Source organism: Onychostoma macrolepis, chromosome 04, assembly GCF_012432095.1.
Source record: "Onychostoma macrolepis isolate SWU-2019 chromosome 04, ASM1243209v1, whole genome shotgun sequence".
Classification (NCBI taxonomy): Eukaryota; Metazoa; Chordata; class Actinopteri; order Cypriniformes; family Cyprinidae; genus Onychostoma; species Onychostoma macrolepis.
The window spans coordinates 28,080,309-28,102,385 of record NC_081158.1 but is presented as its reverse complement, the minus strand read 5'-3'; the positions used below and the strand labels follow the sequence as shown (position 1 = coordinate 28,102,385).

General features: G+C 43.6%; 1 long non-coding RNA gene and 1 pseudogene across 1 annotated transcript; both read right to left on the bottom strand.

Annotated features, from left to right (window-relative positions):
• LOC131538533 (uncharacterized) overlaps positions 1-22,077 on the bottom strand; it is a 173,749-nt pseudogene that overhangs the window by 144,038 nt on the left and 7,634 nt on the right.
• Positions 17,251-18,245, bottom strand: LOC131539582 (uncharacterized). Its single transcript, XR_009270921.1, has 5 exons — positions 18,166-18,245; positions 17,965-18,018; positions 17,767-17,829; positions 17,524-17,586; positions 17,251-17,387 (listed from the first exon to the last, which is right to left on the bottom strand). It is a non-coding gene; the product is annotated as an uncharacterized LOC131539582 (long non-coding RNA).

Genomic DNA, 22,077 nt, shown 5'->3' with positions numbered 1-22,077 from the left:
ACCTGTTATTTCAATGGTATATCAAAATTTTCCAATGTCATTGTTGGTACATTTTACCAGTATTTACCATACTTTCAAAACAAAAATTAGAATTAGAAAAATATGCAATATGAAAATAATTTAAGAATAAATGTGTTTTACAGAGAGAGAGAAAAAGAAAAAAAAACAAGATTTGGTTTTCAAAAAGCCTTTTTCCAACAGGTACATCTGGAAAAAGGGGGGTCGTCTTATAATCAGGGTCGTCTTATATTCGGGACAATACGGTATTTGAATGATTGGTTTACTGTTTACCTGAGTACACGACTCCTACATCCTCCTTGTGCTGACAGTCATGCTTTCCCCAGCCTGGAGAAGAGCAGCTCCACAGGGACGTCTCATTCCCCTCACACTCCACCTCATCCAGCCATATGGGTCCAGAACCAGGACCAAACCAGGCTGGTACCTGCTGGTTACTGAGGGCCACTCCACACTGCAGCTGTCTGCACACCACATGGGCATCTTTAATATCCCAGGAGTCATCACACACTGTCCCCCATGAGCCGCTGTGAAAAACCTCCAGCCTCCCTGCACAGTCTCCCCCAGAACCCACCAGCCTGATGGACCCGCGACCTGATATTCAGAGAAAGACAAACACATTATTGATCACAAACAACTGAAGAATCTGCCCAGATGTTGTTCTTCTCACCAAGGCAGGTGATTGACAGCTGTTGTGTGGAGCTGCAGTTGAGAGTTTGTGGAGAGCTGCAGTTCCCCAGATGAGCTTCACTCCCAGAGCACTGGAAGCCCGTCACACACTCATGACTGTGTTCAGGACTGGATGAAGAGGAGCCGTTGAAGTTCAGCACAGAGCCACAGCCCAGCTGTCTGCAGACCACAGAGGATTCAGTGAGACTCCAGGAGTCCAGCAGAACTCTCCTCCAGACCTGATGGATGAAAACTTCCAGCTCCCCCTCACACTGTCTCTCTCCAGACAACCGCACCAGACCATCGTGAAGAGCCAGAGAGGAATCTGAGGAGAAGAGCAGATATTTTACTAAAATATAAAATAAGTTTGAGAATATACTTTACATCATATTTATTTAATAATAAATAAAGGCAGAAATAATTGAAAGGACTCACTAGAGCAGATGACTCCAACATCTCGTCTATGAGAACATTCAGCTCGACTCCATGAAGAGATGGAACATTCTGAGAGTTTTGTTTCATTCCCGTCACAATCAAACACATCGGCCCAGATTTCACCACTTCCATCTCCAAACCAGTCTGATCCCACAACAGACACAGCAATCCCACAATTCAGCTGTCTACAGAGGACACTGGCAGCTCTCATATCGCAGCATGCATCACACACTGTACCCCATTTATTGAAGTACTGATGCTCAACTCGACCAGAACAGATGTCAGGACCATTTACCAGTCTGAGATCGGTGTAACCTTAATGAAGAACAATGTTTATTTAAAAAATAAAATTAAAGATCAAACTTTGTTATTAGTGGAAAACAACAGCTCCATTACCAGAACATAACAGCCCAATAGCATTCTCAAGGGTACAGTTGTGTTTAAGAGACGATGTTGGACAGAAAGAAATAGAAGATTCATTTCCTCTGCACTGAATCTCTTGTGTCCACATCTGAGTGTCTCCTTTGTCAAAAGCAGCTGCTCCCAGCACCTGTACAGGAGCCCCACAGTCCAGCTCTCTACACACAACCTCTGCATCCTGCTGGTCAAAGGCAGTGTCACACACTGAATTCCAGGCATTCGCATGAATCACCTCTAATCTCCCTGAGCACAGGTGAGGTCCATCAATAAGTCTGGAATGTTTATGATCTGTTTATATTATATTTAATAAATGGTACAAAAGAGACAAATCACAGTTATTCGGAGTGTATGTGTTAAGTATATGAAAAATACAACATGATTATCACATCAGATTTACAGTTTTGTGTCATTTTATGTAATTTATGACATTTATCCCAGTAAATGGTATACTATGTCATTCACCTGAGCAGATGACTCCAGCATCATCATTATGAGTACATGTGTGTATGCCCCATCCTGCTGAACCACAGTTCTTCAATGTAGATTCCATTCCAGAACATAAAGCACTCATCCAGATTGGTCCTGATCCTTGTCCAAAATGAGCATCACCCAAAGCATCTACAGGTTCTCCACAGTCCAGCTCTCTACACACGATTGCAGCATCAGCCAAATCCCAGTCATCACCACACATTGTTCCCCACTGACCTCTATGATGAATCTCCACTCTACCAGCACAAGGACTGTGACCACCAACAACCCGCACTTTCATTGCATCTGATAAGGGTAACAGAGAGAAAGAGAAAGAAAGAGAGAGAGCGTACAAATTTGTCATATTTAAAATAATGGACCACTGTGTTGTAAACATAAATAAGTGCCTCTCTCTTCACTCTCTCTCTTAATCCAGCTCTTACCTGCACACACCAGTCTAACATTGTTGTCCTGTGAACAGTTGTTTTCATGTGATGGTGATGTTGGACAGAGGTGTATCTGAGACTCATTTCCTCTGCACTGAATCTCTTGTGTCCACATCTGAGTGTCTCCTTTGCCAAAAGCAGCTGCTCCCAGCACCTGTACAGGAGCCCCACAGTCCAGCTCTCTACACACAACCTCTGCATCCTGCTGGTCAAAGACAGCGTCACACACTGACATCCACGACTGATCATGAAGTATCTCTAACCTCCCAGAGCAGTGAGAACCTCCAACCAGCCTGACTTCTGAAAAAACACAGACAATTTAAATAGTTTACTGGGGAAAATAAAATCCCTTTTGTACACTTGATGTATGAAAGTAATACTTCTACTAGCCTATTTGTTTTTTTAACAAACACCAACTAGACTCGTGAACCTATCAACAGTGAAAAAATAAATAAAAAAATGGGAAAGTCACAATATGATTTTTTTTTTAAATACAAAAATCAATTATTGAGCAAGTACAACAGTGTTCAACCTTCTTGCCTTACCTCGATTAACAATGGTGAGGCTAATAATTATTTAAAATAGGAGCTGTAGTGTTTCATTTTGCAGGAAATGTCTGTTTACGTAATTGCTCTTTGAGTGGTATGTTAAGTCCATAAACAAAGATAATAATGTCTGACCATTGGTGCGGTGGTATATGTGTTAGTTTCCTGTATGTGTCTCTTGAAGGTGTAGAGCAGTGCTTCTCAAGTTGAGACTGATGTTGAGAATCTCAACATCGGTCCTGGGGACCCACTGCTCTGCACATTTTGTATTTGTTCCTTATTTAATGCATCTAATTCAGATCATCAGCTCATTGAGAGACGATATCAACTGATGTGAGTGTGTCAGATAAGAGAGACACACAAAATGTGCAGAGCAGTGGGTCCCCAGGACCAGGGTTGAGAACCACAGAGAAACTAAGCGGGTTTATTCAAGTAACGGAGACAATTTTTTGCCAAATATTTTGTGTTTGTGTGTATATCAAACTAAATTATTTTAGTAGAGACCATTTTAGTGATTAAGGTGAGGTACTGTTCTGTACGGAGCAGTTTACCTGAGCATCGGACTCCAGCATCTTCATTATGATCACAGTCGCTTTTACTCCATCCTGTTGAGCCACAGTTCTTCAGTGTAGACTCTGATCCAGTGCACACAACATAACTTATCCAGATTGGTCCTGATCCTTGTCCAAAATGAGCACCACTCAGAGCATCTACAGGTTCTCCACAGTCAAGCTCTTTACACACCACTGCAGCTTCAGTCATATCCCAGTTATCATCACACACTGTTCCCCACTGACCTCTATGAAGAACCTCCACTCTACCAGCACAGCGACTGTTACCACCAACCAACCTCACATTCACACTGTCTGTATATTGAACAGAGAGAACGAGAAATGAAGATACAGTAAGAAAAATACAAAATCAGGGGAAAAAAATAGATGAATGAATTACATTATGAGAGGGGAAAACATTTTGGTATTTTGGTAACATTAAATTTTCAGTCAGGGGATTTGAATCTAGAAAAGAAATTAGCTCCAACCTGCACACACCAGTTCAACACTGTATTCATGAGAACATCTGTGTTTGTGTGATGGTGATGTTGGACAGAGGTGAATCTGAGACTCATTTCCTCTGCACTGAATCTCTTGTGTCCACATCTGAGCGTCTCCTTTGTCAAAAGCAGCTGCTCCCAGCACCTGTACAGGAGCCCCACAGTCCAGCTCTCTACACACAACCTCTGCATCCTGCTGGTCAAAGGCAGCGTCACACACTGCCATCCACGTCTGATCATGAAGTATCTCTAACCTCCCAGAGCAGCGAGAACCTCCAACCAGCCTGACTCCTGAAAGCAAAAACAATTAATTGATATAAAAAATAAAACATTAATTAAAAATACAAACCTTGGTGTATAAAAACAATATTTTATAAATTCCTAAGATCACATTTCACATGGAAACACATTTTATATATTTGTATTGTATTCAGAATATATCGAAGAAGAAAAAAAAGACTGAAAAAAAAAACAGCAGACATAAATGTTAAACAAAGGTATCACACATACTGTAAGTATATTCTTATTTATTTAGTTAGTTAGCATACTCTTGAGTGATAAGTGATTTTTTTTTTCAGCAAATTTATCTAAAATTACAGTAATGATACTTATAACAGATTTCAGTTAAAATAAAAGTTGTTTTAGGTTCATCAAAGAATCCTGAAATATAAATTAAAAAAAATACCTTCAAAGTTTTTATGGAGTAGGTGGGGGACAATTTCTGGTGATGTTATATTATTTTGAGGAGTTGAACAGTTTACCTGAGCAGATGACTCCAGCATCCCCATTATGATCACAGTTGCTTTTATCCCATCCTGTCGAGTCACAGTTCTTCAGTGTAGACTCTTTTCCAGTACATAAGACAAAACTCATCCAGATTGGTCCTGATCCTTGTCCAAAATGAGCATCACCCAGAGCATCTACAGGTTCTCCACAGTCCAGCTCTCTACACACCACTGCAGCATCAGCCATATCCCAGTCATCACCACACACTGTTCCCCACTGACCTCTATGATGCACCTCCACTCTACCAGCACAGCGACTGTCACCACCAACCAACCTCACATTCACACGGCCTGTATATCGAACAGAGAGAACAAAAAGAATGACAGTCTCATAATGTGAATGAATCACATCATGAGACGGAAAAAATGGTATTTAGCTAACATTAAATTTACAATCTGGGGATTTAAATCTGAAGAATAAATTAGTTCCAACCTGCACACATCAGTCCAACAATGTTTTCATGTGAACAGTTGTTTTCATGTGATGGTGATGTTGGACAGAGGTGAATATGAGACTCATTTCCTCTGCACTGAATCTCTTGTGTCCACATCTGAGCGTCTCCTTTGCCAAAAGCAGCTGCTCCCAGCACCTGTACAGGAGCCCCACAGTCCAGCTCTCTACACACAACCTCTGCATCCTGCTGGTCAAAGACAGCGTCACACACTGACATCCACGACTGATTATGAAGTATATCTAACCTCCCGGAGCAGCGAGAACCTCCAACCAGCCTGACTTCTGAAAAAACACAGACAATTTAAATAATTTACTGGGGAAAATAAAATCCATTTTGTACACTTGATGTATAAAGTCTACTAGCATCTACTAGCCTATTTGTTTTTCTTTAACAACCACCAACTAGAATTTTAAACCTATAAACAACATTGAAAAAGAAAAGCCTGAAGGAACAGACAATTTAAAATGATTTATAGGAAAGAAAAAAAAAAAGCCACACTAAACATTTCATATTTGTATTTTAAAATCCAACTAGAATCTTTACCTGAGCATCTGACTCCAGCATCTTTAGAATGATCACAGCTGTTTTTACCCCAACCTGCTGACCCACAGTTCTTCAGTGTAGACTCTGATCCAGTGCACACAACATAACTCATCCAGATTGGTCCTGATCCCGATCCAAAATGAGCATCACTCAGAGCATCTACAGGTTCTCCACAGTCCAGCTCTCTACACACCACTGCAGCATCAGCCGAATCCCAGTCATCATCACACACTGTTCCCCACTGACCTCTATGAAGAACCTCCACTCTACCAGCACAGCGACTGTTACCATCAACCAACCTCACATTCACACGGTCTTTTTGTGCAACAGATGTATGACAGACTGAGAGAAAGAAGGAAAGCACAATTGGAAATCAGAAGAGAATGACAGAAGGAAAAGAAGAAAATACAACTTTAGAAATAACTTTAAAAAATGCATAAAATACAAATAACGTGGCAATTATTCAGCAGTCAGGTGCAGAATCTTATTGCAGATAAGCAGTTGAATTAAGATGGTTTTCCTTCTCAACTGAAAGTATAAACCTACCAGCGGTGATGAGTTTTAGCAGAAACATCATCTTCAGACTCCTCATCTTCTCCTTCATGCACGACACACTATTTCAGCAGCTCAGAAGTTTCTCCTCTAAACAGCCCCCTAAAGAGAAGAGCCATAAAACTTTCCAATCAAGTTCATCATTACCTTATTAGACAGAACAGAGGAAATCATCAAACAACTTCAGTGACAAATCAGAGGAGGCATTTCTAATTTTTACCATATATATCAAAAGAACGTCAGCGCTGAAAAGGACTCCTCCTCCTCCATATAGAGACACACACACACACACACACTCCTGACAGAGGCAAAAATAGTCACACATACCGGAGACATTAAAGATTTCAGAGAGGAAGCACTCCTGGATATTTACAGCATCAACACCTGCTGAGATACAGAGACTGATAACTGCTCACTTCAAACATTATAACACATACAAATATATATTTAACTGTATATTTATTGATATTTTTGTCAAATATATATTTTGTCACATATATTTTAAATATATATTTTAAATGACTGGAATATTTTATATATATATATATATATAATATTCCAGTCATTTATTATGAACTATAATATATATATATATATATATATATATATATATATATATTATAGTTCATAATTTTATGATAATAATTTAACTAATAATTTATTTATTATTTTAATTTAATAAAATGAATAAATTTAAAAAATACAGCCCTGTTACCAAATTTACCGTTTTTTTTTTTTTTTCCTTAATAATGATGATTATAATTGTTAATACATGATTTCATTAATTGTCCGTTTCATTTAATGTTTATTGCTAGAAAAAAAGAAAACAGATATCACACACCAGATCACAAATCAGTTTTAAACTAATCAAAAAGGTTTAATTCACTGTGGCAACAACTAAGGCACACAGAAATTAGTAGCCATGGCCATTTGCGTTAAACGTGGCAATGCGTTACTCACCCACAAGATGGTAGTACAACAGCATGTATTCTTATGACAGGAAAGACGCTGCATATTTCTTACTGCAATGCGTTAGTCTTCCAACAGATGGCAGTAAAACACTTATTGTAGAAACGAGCTGCTAAGCGTCACTAGTACAGGAGGTGAGAGCAATGTTGAACGCTTACTGGAAGAGAAATTGTTAGGTTATTTCTCATATTCATTTTTTTTCTGCTCAAACAGACATTTTTTATTGAGGTAAAATATTTTGAAAATAAACAAAGCAACATAAGAATGTTTTCACAATAAACATAATAGGCTGAATGATGGGAGAATTTAAGTTCTACTGTTGGTGACAAACCTTTGATTTATCAACGATTAATTAAGAGAACCATTTTAACAAGTTTAGCTTTATGCATTTGTACAGGGCAGGAAAAATAGTTGTTATCACTGAAATTCCCTTTCGAGGGAACTTCGAACTGCGTCCTCTAGGGGTCGCTATGGGGGAACGCCGTCAGCGTGACCCGTGTCTGAAGCATATATACAAAAACACCACATGTTGGCCGGCGACAGCCTATGACGTCACTACCGGCACGACCACAGTATAAAGGGGCACCGGGAAAATACATCATTCTCTTCTTCGTCTTCAGTGACTGTTTTGTTTGAAGCGTGTATTCTACAGGTAAGAAACGATTTTTCTACTATGGCGAGCACTAGCAAGGCATTTAAGAGATGTGTGCATCCGTGTCCTCGTTATTTGACACCTGATGACACACACGATCTTTGCGTCTTTTGTTTGGGCGAGGAGCACGCACGCGATGTCATCGAGGGGGCAATCTGCGTGCACTGTGAGCTTTTTTCTATGAGAAAGGTCTGCTCTCGTCTGTCTCTCTTTTCGAGGAAGGAGGGACAGCCGTCTGCTTCCCGCGGCTCGAGACCCACTGCTGCTGAGACACGGGGGAGAATGAGCTCGTGGAGTTCGCAGGCGGAGCTGGCTCATGAGTTAGAGAGGGGGCTTTCCTTCTCGCGCTCGTCGGCCGCGAACGAGAATGAGTCGCGGGATGACGATGATGCGATTTCTCTGACATCATCTGATCCAGCAGCTAGTGCTCTGCTGGGTTATGCCCAGGCCGCACTCTGCGGCCTTCAAAACCTTCATTCCAAGAAGGTCCAGGTCTGAGCCCGAACAACGCAGGGGTCCTGGCCCATCTCCATCTGGGGACCAGAGATGGGCACAGAAGGCTAGTGTCGCGACTCGTGCCCCTCCCCCGCCTGCGGGTAGTGCTAGAGGGAGCGCGGGTCAAACGGAGGTAGGCAAGACCTGAGGGAGGTGATCCAGACGAAGTGTTCTCAACGCTCTCGTCCGGACCAGAGTAAGAATTGAACATCTACTCCCTTTCCTCGGGGGGGCTCGTCATCTGCCCTTATCTTCCCCTCTCTAATTCCCCTGCAACCACTGTTTTATTCCACCTGACCGAGGTTGGGTGGGGACCAAGATAGAAACCTGCGCTTTAAAATCATTACAGTCTCTAAAAAATGCTGGACTTATGATGTTTTGGTTAAGTTCTATGCTTCATAGAAACTACCTTACTGATGGTCCGGACCCGACTCTTGATTTCGCCTCGGGACTGATCTCATGCGCAGGAACCATGGATGGGTGAGTACGATCCAGTTCTACTATTTACTGGTATTTATGTGTTCCACACTGGCAACACTGCAGTTCCAGGACCTGCGGGTCTTTTTACTTCAGTTTCTTTGGTTTGAGAAGGTGCATGGCTATCTGAGGATATCTATGTGCTAGCTTAGGGACTGCTCCCCTTCCGAGGGTTTTTAAGTAGCAATCCCTCTGAGCCCTTGCCTAGAGTGTGCGTCTCCCTGCTAGGGTTTAAGTATAGAGCCCAGAAGTTTTGTGTGGCAGCTTCTCTGGAGGGCTTACCGGTTTTTAGGCCAGTGGTCGCTTTCCAGAGTTCTGTCATTCGGCCCTTTGCTCTCCTTGTTGGTTGAGCTGGCATTGCTCCCCTCACCTTTGAGGGTCACCTATGAGCATGCTGCTCCCATCTGAGCGTCTGAGATTCCGCTCATGCTGAGAGTTGAGTTCTCCGCTCTCCAGAGCTATGTTATTGGTCGAGCTAGCATCGCTCCCCTCACCATTGAGGGTCACCTATGAGCATGCCGCTCCCATCTGAGTGTCTGAGATCCCTCTCATGCTGAGAGTTGAGTTCTCCGCCTCCAGAGCTCTGTCATCAGCAGCCTCAGGTTGTTAGGCCTCTCTTGCCTCCCTGTTGGGTTGCTCTCCTTGTTGGTAGAGTTAGCATTGCTCCCCTCATCATAGAGGGTCACCTATGAGCATGCCGCTCCCATCTGAGTGTCTGAGATCCCTCTCATGCTGAGAGTTGGGTTCTCCGCTCTCCAGAGCTATGTCTGTTGGTCGAGCTAGCATTGCTCCCCTCGCCATAGAGGGTCACCTATGAGCATGCCGCTCCCTTCTGAGCGCCTGAGATTCCGCTCATGCTGAGAGTTGAGTTCTCCGCTCTCCAGAGCTATGTTATTGGTCGAGCTAGCATCGCTCCCCTCACCATTGAGGGTCACCTATGAGCATGCCGCTCCCATTTGAGTGTATGAGATCCCTCTCATGCTGAGAGTTGAGTTCTCCGCTCTCCAGAGCTCTGTCATCAGCAGCCTCAGGTTGTTAGGCCTCTCTTGCCTCCCTGTTGGGTTGCTCTCCTTGTTGGTAGAGTTAGCATTGCTCCCCTCATCATAGAGGGTCACCTATGAGCATGCCGCTCCCATCTGAGTGTCTGAGATCCCTCTCATGCTGAGAGTTGGGTTCTCCGCTCTCCAGAGCTATGTCTGTTGGTCGAGCTAGCATTGCTCCCCTCGCCATAGAGGGTCACCTATGAGCATGCCGCTCCCTTCTGAGCGTCTGAGATTCCGCTCATGCTGAGAGTTGGGTTCTCCGCTCTCCAGAACGGTGTTTCAAATCCATGTTATGGTAATTGCGCACGCTAGTCTCTTTGTGATGTTTTATTAACAAGTTTCGGGAGGAGCACGCGCAGATAATTAACGCAGCCACTTCATCATCAGCAATCACACCATCTATCCAATCAGCTCAAGAGAGAACCCCTATAAATAATCAAAGCAGTCTTACCTCCATCAGTTCTAGTCTTTCAGCATTCGGTTCACTCCTTTGCCATTATATCACAGACCCAATTTTTTATTTTTTTCCCCATCCAAACGACGTGACCTATACTCAAGATTTTCGGATCCTCTGCAGCAAATCTGCCGGCCCCAGGATCACTCCTCCTCCGCCAGTCATCACCGCCGAGCCGCAGGCTCCATCGCGGCCGCCACTCTGCTCGACCAGCCACAAGAATCCCCCGACACCGAGGTTTAACCTCGCCTTCACTGCCTAACTTCCATCTTCCCCAGCATCCTCGTATCATTCGGCTGCGCCAATAAATTCCTCCGATCGGAAGTGGTGAGTATTTAATCCAGAGGCAAACGCTGATGAATTTCGACGCTCCTTTCTCGCAGAGAACAAACAAACGGGTTTGTACGATCTATTCGTCACCCCGCAAATCAGCCAACCTCACTCCTAAATCCACTCCAGCCGCCAAGGCGACCAATAGATTGAGCAAGCCTGAACTCGTCTCGCTTGACACCATCATTGTACCGCACAAAACCCGGCTGTCCGCGAGCGTCGGGTCGCAGAAACAGGCCTTCAACGAGCCTGGGCCGCACCCACTTCTTACCGCAGCAAAGCCTCACTCGCTTACCGCTTCGGCTCAGCCTTCACCGCGGCTCTTCCAGCCGCAGCGCCGCATGCAGCTGGGCCCCTAACTTCTGTTTCTAGACGCAAGCGCGAGGCTGCCTCCGCTAGCGGCACAGGCCACCAGTCTTGCCAAACAATGTTCAAGGTAAAAATCGCTAAAGGATATGTCATTTGTTGTTTCGTTGTTAAATGACGTCGCGACATCATCGGATGTTAATGTCATTACGTAATCATGATGCAAGTGCTTAGAATACACACTGAATTAGCTCTTATTTTCACCAGCATTTTACCCGTACTTAATTCACTCATTCCATTTTGATGAATGGATAAGTCAGATAATCAACAGTGAAACTTCTCTTCCACTGTTGATCTTAACCAGAAAACAAATTTTTTTTCATTTGTACTTATGATTGTTCATTACTGTTGGTCCACTGAGATTAATTAAGGCGTACCATAAATAAACAATCATTGAACAAGTGCAACCTGCAACTTAATTCATATGAAGTGCATATGCTAGGCACCTCCCTCAGTGTCTAACATTACCAGCTGATGTGCCGCTTAGCTGGCTAGCTGTTTCAATGTTTTCCTTTTGTGGGGTTAAGAGGAAAACGCATGCCTTTTTACCATTTATCACTTTTAAGGGTTCCAAATAATTCTTAAAATGGCTACATTTGTTGCTAGTTGCTTTGAAAACAAGTTGCTAGGGTAGTCTGAGAAATTGTTAAATCCAGCAACACAATTGCTAAGTTGGCAATTCTGCAGACTACCCGGACATTTCAGCATGTCCCGCCAAAGTTACAAACCACTCCCCTTTTTCCGTAGCTGACAGCTGCAGAAGCAAGCATGTGGCTGCCTTCGCTTGCAGACCCATCTCAAACATTCCTTCTACTTCCCTAACCCTTTCCTTTTCAGCAGCCTCCAGATCCTGTAGCAGGTACTAACGCGAGGCCGCCTCTGCTAGCAGTGCAGGCTGCACAGGCTTTACAGCTTTTCTCCGAATGCCACAAACCCCTGTGTCACGCAGCTACAGCAGCTGAAGCAAGCGCAAAGATGTCTCCGCTTGTAACACAGGCCCTCACATGTCTTTTGTCTCTTCCTCCTGTTAAGGCGGTCACACTGCTCTTTTCGCTCCATCGACTTCCATCCACACGAATGCGTCAGACCGGAACGCAAGCCCGTGCGTTCCAAAGTTCAAGCTTGGTGCACTCTGCCCTGCGAATTCGCATCACGCGACACCGTGAGACGGCAGATTGATACATAACAGCATGATCTCCTTTTAATTCAGAAAGAACATGAATTTTAAACTGCAGCGCTGCAGGAAAGTGGAGTAGATTGCATGTTTTTACATTTTAGATGTATTACAATTCGTTACATGCTGAATTTAGGTTTTTAAAGAAAAGACGCTGCACAGCGTGACGTCATATCACGACCGTTGCAGCATGCGAAACAATTTCACACGATCAAAGTCTAGTGTGACCGCGGCTTTACTCCTAACCCCTTTCCTTTTCAGTTGCCTCCAGCCCCTATAGCAGACGCTAGCGTGAGGCTGCCTCCGCTAGTGGTACAGACCACAGGCTCTTCAGGATGTAACAAACTCCACTCCCTTCCCATGAATGAGCCACGGCAGCCGAAGCAATGACCTCCAGCTTCCATAGCAGACGCTAGAGTGAGGCTGTCTCCGCTAGCGGTGAAGACCCATCCATATCAAAGAAGCTCACCGAACCCTCATCAGTAGACCCCTTCAACGCCAGTCCATCCCTGTTCACTCGACCCTCGGACCCGCCATAACCATCCTCTCTAACACCACCAAATCCACTCATAGCGGCTCATCTCCACTTCAACCATCCCAGCAACACCCCGCTCCCGCAAGAGACTTATGTGATTTTTCTCCACTGCCGCAGCAGTACTCGATTCTGCAGAAGCCTTCTCTCTTCAGATGCCATAGCAGTGACCGCTCCCACAGAAGCCTCCTCCTCTTTTCAGGTACCATAGCAGTAACTGCTCCCGCAGGAGCTTGCATCCATATTTCCTGCTTCCGCAGAAGCCTTCTCTTTTCAGATGCCGTAGCAGCGACCGCTTCCTCAGAAGCCTCCTTCTCTTTCCAGATGCCGTAGCAGTGATTGCTCCCGCAGGAGCTTGCATCTGTATTTCCCTACTGCTGTAGCAGTGACCGCTCCCACAGAAGCCTCCTCTTTTCAGATACTGTAGCCGTAACCACTTCCACAGAAGCCCCCTCTTTTCAGATGCCTCAGCAGTGATTGCTCCCGCAGGAGCCTTTCGGATATTTCTCCACTGCCGCAGCAGTGTCTGCTCTTACTGGAGCCCTATCTGTGTTACCCACTGCCTCAGCAGTGACGGCTCCCGCAGTAGTGACCATTTCCACAGAAGCCGCCTCCTCTTTTCAGGTACCGTAGCAGTAACTGCTGCCGCAGGAGCTTGCATCTGCATTTCCCTACTGCCGTAGCAGAGCACGCTTCCTCAGTAGCCTCCTTCTCTTTTCAGATGCCTCAGCAGTGTCTGCTCCGCTGGAGCCCTATCTGTTTTACCCACTGCCACAGCAGTGACTGCTCCCACAGAAGCCTTCTCTTTTCAGATGCCGAGCAGCGACCGCTTCCTCAGAAGCCTCCTTCTCTTCCAGATGCCATAGCAGTGACCGCTTCCTCAGAAGCCTCCTTCTCTTCTCAGATGCCGTAGCAGTGATCGCTCCCGCAGGAGCCTTTTCTATATTCCTCCACTGCCGCAGCAGTGTCTGCTCCCACAGAAGCCTCCTCTTTTCAGATACTGTAGCCGTAACCACTTCCACAGAAGCCCCTCTTTTCAGATGCCTCAGCAGTGATTGCTCCCGCAGGAGCCTTTCGGATATTTCTCCACTGCCGCAGCAGTGTCTGCTCTTACTGGAGCCCTATCTGTGTTACCCACTGCCTCAGCAGTGACGGCTCCCGCAGTAGTGACCATTTCCACAGAAGCCGCCTCCTCTTTTCAGGTACCGTAGCAGTAACTGCTGCCGCAGGAGCTTGCATCTGCATTTCCCTACTGCCGTAGCAGAGCACGCTTCCTCAGTAGCCTCCTTCTCTTTTCAGATGCCTCAGCAGTGTCTGCTCCCGCTGGAGCCCTATCTGTTTTTACCCACTGCCACAGCAGTGACTGCTCCCACAGAAGCCTTCTCTTTTCAGATGCCGTAGCAGCGACCGCTTCCTCAGAAGCCTCCTTCTCTTTCCAGATGCCATAGCAGTGACCGCTTCCTCAGAAGCCTCCTTCTCTTCTCAGATGCCGTAGCAGTGATCGCTCCCGCAGGAGCCTTTTCTATATTCCTCCACTGCCGCAGCAGTGTCTGCTCCCACAGAAGCCTCCTCTTTTCAGATACTGTAGCCGTGACCACTTCCACAGAAGCCTCCTCTTTTCAGATGCCGCAGTAGTGACCATTTCCACAGAAGCCTCCTTCTCTTTCCAGGTACCATAGCAGTAACTGTTCCCGCAGGAGCTTGCACCTGCATTTCCCTACTGCCGTAGCAGAGCACGCTTCCTCAGAAGCCTCCTTCTCTTTTCAGGTACTGTAGCAGTAACTGTTCCCGCAGGAGCTTGCATCCGTATTTCCCTACTGCCGTAGCAGAGCACGCTTCCTCAGAAGCCTCCTTCTCTTTTCAGAGGCCGTAACAGTGCCCTGTTCATTTCATACTGCCACTGAAGTGCCCGCTTCCGCAGAAGCTACATTCTCTTTCAGATGCCGTAGCAGTGCCGTCTCAATAGAAGCCACATTCTCTTTTCAGATTCCACAGAAGTTCTCACTCCCGCAGGAGCCTGTATCTCTACCGCCCACTCATCTCTATTTTCCCACTGCCGCAGCAGTGCCTGCTCCCGCAGGAGCCTGTATCCCTACTGCCGCAGCAGTGCCCGCTTCCGCAGAAGCCACATTCTCTTTTCAGATGTTGCAGCAGTGCCCGCTTCCGCAGAAGCCACATTCCCTTTTCAGACGTTGCAGCAGTGCCCGCTTCCGCAGAAGCCACATTCTCTTTTCCGATGTTGCAGCAGTGCCCGCTTCCGCAGAAGCCACATTCTCTTTTCAGATGTTGCAGCAGTGCCCGCTTCCGCAGAAGCTACATTCTCTTTCAGACGCCGTAGCAGTGCCCGTCTCAATAGAAGCCACATTCTCTTTTCAGATGTTGCAGCAGTGCCCGCTTCTGCAGAAGCCAGATTCTCTTTTCAGATGTTGCAGCAGTGCCCGCTTCCGTAGAAGCCACTTTCCTTTGTTTTTCAGATGCCGCAGCAGTGTCCGCTCCCGCAGTAGCTAAACTCTCTTCTCTAAAGGCCACAGCAGTGCCGTTACTCCAAGCGACGTCCAGCACCCCACCAACGTTATGCTCTGCCGATTTTGGGGGGTATCAACACTTTGGCTGCTGTCCCGTGCTTATTGCATCTTTGGGGGGAACGCTCTGGGTCCCGGCTAAATGCAGAGCTCGAACCCCTCTCTCCGTACAGGGGGAGTACCCTGGGCTCGGGGTAAGTACCGAGCTCGAGCCCTCTCCTGGACAGCACGCCAAATACGCATAAACCTTTACCCAGTTTATTATATGTAAGTGTGAACTCGTGAAGTGATGTTTTATTAACAAGTTTCGGGAGGAGCACGCGCAGATAATTAACGCAGCCACTTCATCATCAGCAATCACACCATCTATCCAATCAGCTCAAGAGAGAACCCTATAAATAATCAAAGCAGTCTTACCTCCATCAGTTCTAGTCTTTCAGCATCCCTCCACCACCCGACTCCTCACCTTCAGCCTGTTCCTACCCCAGCATGGGGAACGCCTGGGTCCGGGCTAAATGCAGAGCTCGAACCCTCTCTCCAGACAGGGGAGTACCCTGGGCTCGGGGTAAGTACCGAGCTCGAGCCCTCTCCTGGACAGCACGCCAAATACGCATAAACCTTTACCCAGTTTATTATATGTAAGTGTGAACTCGTGAAGCACTTTCTGAAAGCCACGTTGTGGTAAGATAACACACCAAGTGTTTTGCGATCTTTCTACAATCCTGTATGGTATGGGTTACGCGCTGCCTATCCTAGGCGCTTGGCCGTATCCCCTTAAAGGAATCTCTGCTAATCTGATTCCAAGCCTTTGAGCTCTACCCTGGGTCCAGGAGGCCCAGCCCCTAACAGGTAAGTTCTGGGGTATGCAGCTCAGGTTTTTGGCCGAAGGGGATAATGTCACTGACAGCCGTCGAACCGTCCCAGGGGCAGCTCCCTTAGCCGGGTAGAGTTAGTACTTGGTGCTCGCATTTTTGTGCTTGGCTTGCACTTCCCTCAGCATGGTGGCGTGGGTATTCCGTTCCCCATAGCGACCCCTAGAGGACGCAGTTCGAAGTTACATATGTAACCATGGTTCCCTGAGTAGGGAACAGACACTGCGTCCTCTAGGCTCGGTGCCATGCTTTGGACGCAAGCTTCAGACGAAGAAGTGAATGACGTAAATGCCTTTATACTGTGGTCGTGTCGGTAGTGACGTCATAGGCTGTCGCCGGCCAACATGTGGTGTTTTTGTATATATGCTTCAGACACGGGTCACACTGACGGCGTTCCCCCATAGCGACCCCTAGAGGTCTCGTTCCCTACTCAGGAAACCATGGTTACATATGTAACCCGAGACGTTCATTCAGAGGTCTCAGTAGAATACAATCCAGCATCTCGTCTGTGTGTGTGTGTGTGTGTGTGTGTGTGTGTTTATTTGTTTGTGTACTTTTCTTTTATAGTCTTAGGGGTCTTTACTGTCCATAATAGAAATTCAACAGAAGTACTACTGTTAAAAGTTGGCCAGTATCCTGTTTAAGGTTGGTTATAATATTTTCATACTCTAATAATCCTAAATGAATAACGATTAGGAGAAAATAAACATTAAACGTTAAATAAGCATCTGATTATTTTTATTTGTTTTAATTATATAAAACAGAACAGGGAAATGACAACAACTTCAAGTGAGGAATAAGGCACAGAAGATATTTGCTAGAAAAAAAATACATCATTAGCATTACTTTATGCAGTTATTATGTGTGTGTGTGTGTGTGTGTTTTTTTATGACCTTTAAAGTGTGTTAACGAAAAACAAAAAGAGAATCATAGAAATTGTACTAAAGCAATTTAAAACGTTTTTAATGCAAGCAATTTAACCCATCAACTCTTACCAACCCATAACCCATTGAACTCTAGCGGTAAAATTGTGATTTCATGAACCGAAGCAGTGGGTGTGGCCTTTAAGTCATAAAGTCCCGCCCTAATTTTGATTCCTCCCCCACATCATCATGGTCTGTTATTAAAAAACAAAAGCAAATATATCATGTTAAATGTTAAATATATAATGTAAATGTATATCATGTTAAACTGAGCCATTTAAATCAGCAAATGCTAATCTAATAAAGATTAAAAAGGAGACAAAAACATACCCAAAAGGTTTCTCTCATCTTCATTGCTGCTCTTCACATCATCATACTCCTCCTGATCTCCCTCTGATACACGAGTGAAACAAAACCTCACATAATGTGAAACACAGCTTGTATCATAGATCCCTTTCTCTTCATGACTGTCTGAGACTATTAGATTAAACCTGATAAAGCCATGATAATTCATTGATGGTAGAAATGCATGTTCAATTTATCACAGAAACAATCTGGTTCTGTGTGACTCACCTGTTACACCTTGAGAGTCCTGTCCATTAATGATGACATCATCATAATTCTCAGGTGTGTCCACTACACACAAACAGACACACAGATAGAACAAACTTGACATTTTCTTGGTTGTGAGAATTACTATAAAGTGACTGTGTTAAATAATGCACTTTAAAAAATAAAAATAATAATAAAAAATAAAGGTCCTTTTAATACCAGAGTTCTGTCCGCTAGTGATAACATCATCATAGCTCCCAGGTGTGTCTTCTACTAATTTAATATAACAGATTTAACAGATACCATTACACTCAAAACAAACCTTACTGTATATTTCTTAATATATTCTTACAGGTAATTGTTAATATATAGACCATAGAATAGAAGATACAGAATTACAACTATAGTACAGAACTGCACCTGTCTCACGATCTGGATTCAGTCCATCAGTGATGACATCATCATAGTATTCCCTCGTGATTTCATTCACCCTCTCTTCAACATCAAAACAAAATAGTTTTAGAAAAGAAAAAGGCTCTTGCTGGCCATTACCATTTTAATTAAGTAATACATTATGTGACCAGTTTACAAGACAAGAATATACTGTAAGATCTGCGAAAGAATTCAGAGATAGATGCACACACACACACACACGCACACACACACACACCTGCAGCTCAGTGGTTTTCTGTCAGGAATTCTGTGGTTTGAAGCAGGAGGTTTAACAGGACTAATAATAGATGAACATCAACTGTGTGACAGACTCTTATTAATGACATTATATGAGATTCATGGCTCACCCCTCTGAATTAAGTGATTATGCTGCTGATAAAGACAAATCAGACACTATCAAATTTACTCACCCCTCTGAGTGAAGTGATTGTGTCTGTGCTGAATCTCCTCATAAACGGCCTCAGTCGTCGTCCTGTGTCTCCTCTTAGAGAGAGCTGTGAGTGTAGACAGACAAACCTGCTGTCAGTTCACAACACATGACTGATCACACACTGAATAAGACACAATATGACAGTCTCTGGATCTCTCCTACCTCTCCTCATCACTCTGTTCTGCTGAATCAGTATAAGCAGTGGCACTAAGAGCAGTAAACATAATTTATGTTTTATTTTTTGTTTTTTCAATACAATCCTCAATCCTCTCACCAGAGCAGATGACTCCAACATCTCGTCTGCAAGAACATTCAGCTCGACTCCATGAAGAGGTGGAACATTCTGAGAGTTTTGTTTCATTCCCGTCACAATCAAACACATCAGCCCAGATTTCATCACTTCCCTCTCCAAACCAGTCTGATCCCACAACAGACACAGCAATCCCACAATTCAGCTGTCTACAGAGGACACTGGCAGCTCTCATATCCCAGCATGCATCACACACTGTGCCCCATTTACTGAAGTACTGACAGTCAACTCGGCCAGAACAGGAGTCTGGACCATTTACCAGTCTGAGGTCAGTGTAACCTGGGCAAAACATGAAAATATATTTACACAGTATAAAACAAGAGGCAAGTGAATAGAGGAGTAAAACTCACTTAGCATAAAAAAAAAAAACTGTGCTGACCAATGCTTTTTTAAATGTTATACCTTGCAATATTGCATTACTGAAAGTGACATATATTTAATAACTAAAAACACAATACAGAATAAACCACATGTTCTTTCTGGAATGTTGTGCATGTCTGCATGCCGTCATGAAGAAGAGAGATCATTTCAGTAAATATATATATATAAAAAAAAGTGTATTTCTAATCATTTAATTCCAAAGTAACTTAACTCAGATGCAATGGTGTGCATAAAAAAATGCAAACTTGTTACTTCTTAAAATTCATATTATGTAAAGAGCATTACCTCCTATACACACACATACACAAATACATGAAAAATATATATACTCAACCAGAACACATAACTCCAACATCATTGTCATGGGAACAGTTGATTTTGCTTGAAGATGAATGTGGACAAAAATATATCTGAGATTCATTTCCTCTGCACTGAATCTCTTGTGTCCACATCTGAGCGTCTCCTTTGCCAAAAGCAGCTGCTCCCAGCACCTGTACAGGAGCCCCACAGTCCAGCTCTCTACACACAACCTCTGCATCCTGCAGGTCAAAGACAGCGTCACACACTGTGTGCCATGTGTTACCATGAACCACCTCTAGTCTCCCAGAGCAAAGGTGAGATCCGTTAATAAGCCTGGAATATTTATGACCTGTTCATATTAAATAAAACCACACAAAACTGATTTATTTTTTGTGATTTAAGTATATTTAATAATAAATACATTTGAATAAACATATTTTTAGTTGTGCCAATCTGAAGAACAATGACAAAAACATCACATCATATAAGATTTTAGCCCCAAAACAATATTAAATTGCCAAAATAAAAAAGCTAAATTTACTAATCAATTGCATCCTCCCAAAGAACCATTTACTTGCATCACCGGAATCTAATGTACTCTGCTGGTACTGTACACATTGATCATAGAGATCACCAAAAAAAGACCCTTTTATATAAATGTTCATATACCCACTTCAATTACATAATAAGCCTGATTTACTGTAGTTAGAAAAGAGGTGTGTTTGTCAACAATGATCTAACTGAATTACTCAAGACAAAGTGTTATTTTGATGCTAAATTTCCCAGTTTAAATTAGTTTGCGGATGGTTGGTAAATAATATGCAGCTTTTTTGCGCTGATAACATGCTCAGGAATGGCGTAACTGTTTAGAGAATTCACTCCAAAATGTTTTGAAGATCAATCTCATTCAGTTGTGAAAGCAACTTCTGTTCAATTAATGTTGTAAACATGATTGTGTGTTATTTCATAAAACCTAATGTTAACAAATTTAAACTCTTTATCCACCTTATTCCTAAACGCGGAAGTAAGCCTATGGGTGGGACTCCCAGTTCATTAGCCTCATATGGAAATAACAAGAAGAATAACAAGGTGCAGTAAATAAAACCGTTTGCATTACAAACCAGTGTGTTCATTATTAAGATAATACACTAAAATAAAATTGGAGAGTCACATCAATTTTCACCAATAAATGCCTGATGCCTATTTTAGACATTTACATTTTTCTCTCATGAAAAAATAATGGTACATTTTCTAACAATATAAATCTTGTCATTGCTGGTCATTAAGCGCCATTTATTATGTTAAAAGAAAATTTTAATATTTGAAAATAAATAAATCTATTAATCTTTTAAATCTATTAATGAGAGGTTGATTTAAGGTAGGTGGTTCATCGAGGACAAGTTTGAAGTAGTTTACCTGAGCAGATGACTCCAGCATCTCCACTAGGACCACAGCCTTGTCCACCCCATCCAAATGACCCACAGTTTTTCAGTGTGGACTCTGATCCAGTACAAAAGACAGTACTCCAGACTTGTCCTGATCCAAAATGAGCAGTACTCAGAGCATCTACAGGTTCTCCACAGTCCAGCTCTCTACACACCACTGCAGCATCAGCCAAATCCCAGCCAGCACCACACACCGTTCCCCACTGACCTCTATGAAGAACCTCCACTCTACCAGCACAGCGACTGTAACCATTTACCAGTCTCACATTCAAACGGTCTAAATATTGAACAGAGAGAATGAGACAAAGAAATATTGAAGGATAGAAAGAAAGAAATTTGAGATGGCAAAAAGGTTTAAAATAAAAAAAGTACTTACAAAATACAGAAATGATTTTACTCAATTAAAGGAAATGAATTCCAACCTGCACACATCAGTCCAACATTATTGTCATGCGAACAGTTGTTTTCATGTGATAGAGATGTTGGACAGAGGTGAATCTGAGATTCATTTCCTCTGCACTGAATCTCTCGTGTCCACATCTGAGCGTCTCCTTTGTCAAAAGCAGCTGCTCCCAGCACCTGTACAGGAGCCCCACAGTCCAGCTCTCTACACACAACCTCTGCATCCTGCTGGTCAAAGACAGCGTCACACACTGACATCCACGACTGATTATGAAGTATCTCTAACCTCCCAGAGCAGCGAGAACCTCCAACCAGCCTAACACCTGAACAAAAGATAAAAAAAGAAACATTGGAAACACTTCATAATAAGGTTGATTTTGTTAACATCAGTTAATGCATTCAGTATCATGAAGATAATATATATAGTACACCATTATTTTGAATCATTAATTGATCTAGGATAATGTACTACTGATCAGAGTATGTGAGCGGAGTGGAGCGGCAACAATTTCCCCTTCATGCTCCGAGCATTTAATAATCACTCTCCTCCAGCTCCACTCCGGGTTCACCATTTCCCACTCCCGTTCCACTCCTCACTCACTGATATCAGA